This window comes from Mus caroli, chromosome 3, assembly GCF_900094665.2.
Source record: "Mus caroli chromosome 3, CAROLI_EIJ_v1.1, whole genome shotgun sequence".
Lineage (NCBI taxonomy): Eukaryota > Metazoa > Chordata > Mammalia > Rodentia > Muridae > Mus > Mus caroli.
This window is the reverse complement of record NC_034572.1, coordinates 96,403,502-96,407,262: the sequence shown is the minus strand read 5'-3', so window position 1 is coordinate 96,407,262 and position 3,761 is coordinate 96,403,502. Positions and strand designations below refer to the sequence as shown.

Genomic DNA, 3,761 nt, shown 5'->3' with positions numbered 1-3,761 from the left:
ACCTATAAGCTCCTGAGATTCCTCTTTATGTAAATGAGCGTACTCAGCACCTCCACCCTATGTACACACACCTTAGAAATCCCTACCTACTCCCCAAGATCTGTATAGCTCTTGTTCACCCCAATAAACTTGAGCTGTCTCCCTAAAGCTGTTCCCGGAAGTTAATCTGTCCATATTCACAGCCATTTGAATCCTTACCTCAGCACCTCTGCTCCCCTCACCTATGTGGACTGGTGGACAACAACCACAAGGGAGGGGAGATCCACACTGGCCTTCACTGTGTCATCATCTCACAGGTAGAGACTAGGGAAGATACTCTAGAAGTCTAAACTTTTCACATTCTGTGTGGTAGTCAGCTTCTTCATCGTGACAAAACCAGAGAGAACAGCTGGAAAGAAAGATTTATCTCACAGTTTTAGAACTTTTGTAACAAGAATTCTAGGGCAAAATCTCAGGTTCTGCTTGGCCACTCATCCCCAGTACACTGATTAAAGAGAGAGGCAATGGTAAAAAACAAAAAATGGGTGAGTTCATCAATGTGCACTGGGAGGAGGACCAGACAGAGGTTCCAGTAACCCCAAGTCCATCTCCAGGGTACTGGTGTGAGTTGTCAGCTCAGTTAGAGGAAGAGCCTGTGGTGAGTCAAAACTTCAGGGCTGTAAGACTATGTGATAGGGTAAGGCACCCACTTGTGACGGACAGTAATCAGAAAGTGGGAGGGGCAGGGACATGGGTCCAGATACATCCTCAGTGTCCTACTTCAACCAACCAGGTTCTACCTCCCAATAACGTCAAGTTATTGTAACAGAGCAAATGAAAACTAAAAATAAATTTATAAAATCTAGTGTCTCACCAGGAGGAAATTGGCTTATATTCCCTTTGATAAGTTTCAACCTTCATTGTAAATGACATCCAACTACTTCATATTTGTGATAGTTTGAATATGCTTGGCCCAGGAGTAGCACTATGAGGAGGTGTGACCTTGTTGAAGTAGGTGTGACCTTATTGGAGGAAGCATGTCACTGTAGAGGTGGGGTTTGAGACTCTTATGCTCAGGCCCTACCCAATGTGGAAGAGTGTCCACTCCTGGCTCCCTATGGAAGATAGTCCCTCTTCCTGGCTGCTTTCAGATCAAGATGTAGAAGTCTTGGCTCTTCCAGTACCATGTCTTCCTGCATGCTGCCATGTTTCCCACCATCATGATGAAATTCTGAAACTGTGAGACAGCTCCAGTTAAATGTTTTTCTTTATAAGAATTACCTTTGTCATGGTGTCTCTTCACAGCAATAAAACCTAAACTAAGACAAAAGTTGGTACCAGGTATTGCTGTGATATGGGCCTGGCCATGATTTTTTATTTTTTGGAATGTGTATTTTGAGACTTTGGATTTGGAGATCAGTGAAATGCTTTATGTGGGGCTTAATGGGCCATCCTAGTAGGAATGTGAAAGACATTGCTGCCAAGGGTGATTTGAACTCTGGGGACTTGGCTCAAGAGGTTTCAGAGGAGAGAAATTTCAGTATGTTGTGTGGAGATCATTCTTATGATATTTTGGTTAGGAATATGGCTGGTTTTTGCCCTTTTCTGAAGAGTCTGTCAGAGGCAAAGGTGGTTCCTCATATTGGTTCCATTGAGAAAGGAGATCTCAAAGCCTAGCTTGAACTCTTTCCTGTGGTTCACTCTTATGAAGAGCCTTTTGATCAGATGAAGCAAGCTTAGAAAGGAAAGAGTAAAGTGGTACTAGGAAGTGGAATGGAGATAAATCCTGGTTCAAGAACATTAAATGGAATTAAGGGAGTGATGCTCTCAGGGAAAGATCCCACGCAGCTAAGCTTATTGTTTATATATTTGCAGTTGAAAAGGGGATAGTTACATCATGTTAGGAATTATTATTATTATCTAGTTATTATATTTGGACTTCTTAATCTGAAATGAACTACAATTCAGAAGTGAATGGCATGCCTGTGATCCAGGTCTTGAGGCTTTTTTTTAAATCAGGATCTTGAGGCAAAGTGGCCATGAGAAGCTTAGGGCCAGGCATGATGGTACATGCCTTTAATCCCAGGCGACAGAGACGAGCAGATCTCTGAGTTCAAGGCCAGCCTGGCACAGAGCAAGTGCTATAGCTGGACTTGGGAATGTGTAATAGTCACCCAAGATGTACTGGGTTTGAAGGCTTAAAGGGGTCATGAATTGCACCTGAGGCTTGGAACTGTGAGAGGCCAGGGAAGGCCATTGCTGAAGGTGCAGCCTCGATTGCCATTGATGGCTCAGGACTCTTGCAAAGAAGTTGAGGCTTGGCACCATGAGAGGTGATTGGTGAGGCCTAGTTGCAGGAGAAGACTCCAGTGAGTTGAAGATGCCAATACCATGAGATGAACACCAAGAACAGCAGCAGCAGTGGAGTAGAGTCAACCAGAACTTATACTGCTACAGAGAGCAGAACTGGAGAAGTGACCCAAACCCTTTGGAGGAGCCCAGAAGATCATGTGTAGATCCCAGACATTGGAACAAGAAGTTATGAAGTTATGGCTGCCTTGGAGATTCCAAGATATCAGAGATGCCAGAGTCATGAGATATCTGCTGAGGAAAGCTGCTAACAGGGAGTGGAACCAGCCCAGGAGAAAGAACTGTGTTACAGTCAACATACTTGAAAGGAATTTGACATCAAACATGGAGATGCAGAATTTGGGGTTTGCTCAGCAGGTTTCTGATCTTGCTTTGGTCTGGTATTTCCTCACTGTGACATTTTAGAATGGTAATGTATTTCTTGTGATATTGGAAGTATGTGATCTGTGTTTTCATTTTGATTTTATAAGGGGTTACACTTAAGAGATTGTAAGAATCTCAAAAGAGACTACGAAATTTGGACTTTTAAACATTGTTGAGACTGTGATAGATTATGGGGACTTTTGAAGTTGGATTAAATGTATTTTGCATTATGCTATGGCTAAGTATAGCCCCCACAGACTCTTGTGTTTGAACAAGCCTATAGGGGATAGCAGGTGGAACATAGTGGTTTGAATATGCTTAGCCTAGGAAGTGACAGTATGAGGAGGTGTGGCCTTGTTGGAGTAGGTGTGACTTTGTTGGAGGAAGTGTGTCACTGTGGAGGTAGGCTTTGAGGTTCCAATGCTCAGGCCCTGCCCAGAGTGGAAAAGAGTCCACTCCTGGCTGCCTAAGGAAGATAATCACTCTTTCTGGCTGCCTTCAGATGAAGATGTAGAACTCTTCTAGTACCATGTCTGCCGAGATGCTGCCCTGCTTCTTACCCATGACAATAATAGACTGAACATCCAAAACTGTATCCCAGCCCCAATTAAATGTTTTCTTTATAAGAGTTACCTTGGGTCATGGTGTCTCTTTACAGCAATAAAACCCAAATTAGGACAACATTCCTTGCTTTTATCTATTCTATAGCAACCTATCCTTTCCTTGTGGTACTCGAAATTATAAGTTTTTAAAATATGTGTAACATTTTCTCCTCCCTTTTGAGTATCAATTTTTCACTTGCAGAGTTAGTGTGTTAACAGAACTGTTAACACAGTGGGTTCAGGCTTGAAACTGCCAAAGGAAAAGATAAAATCCACCAAAATTAAAGACCCTTTGCCTTCTCCCTTCTAGTATTAGTTGCTCTCTGTGGCTGGGATAAGACATCAGGACCAGATTAGTTAGGGAAGCAGAAAACCGGCCTGAGTAGGGCCACAGGCCTCTTCCTGCCTGACCAGCACAGGGGTAGCTAGAGCACAGGGTCAGCTGAC

At 43.3% G+C, this 3,761-nt stretch overlaps 1 long non-coding RNA gene across 1 annotated transcript in view; it reads right to left on the bottom strand.

The window, feature by feature from the left end:
* Positions 1-385: 385 nt before the first annotated feature.
* The window catches only part of LOC110291972, a 28,370-nt gene continuing 24,994 nt past the window's right edge, over positions 386-3,761 (bottom strand). Inside the window, exon 4 of the long non-coding RNA XR_002377623.1 lies at positions 386-1,216. This is a non-coding gene — a long non-coding RNA (uncharacterized LOC110291972). The remainder of the gene's footprint in view (positions 1,217-3,761) is intronic.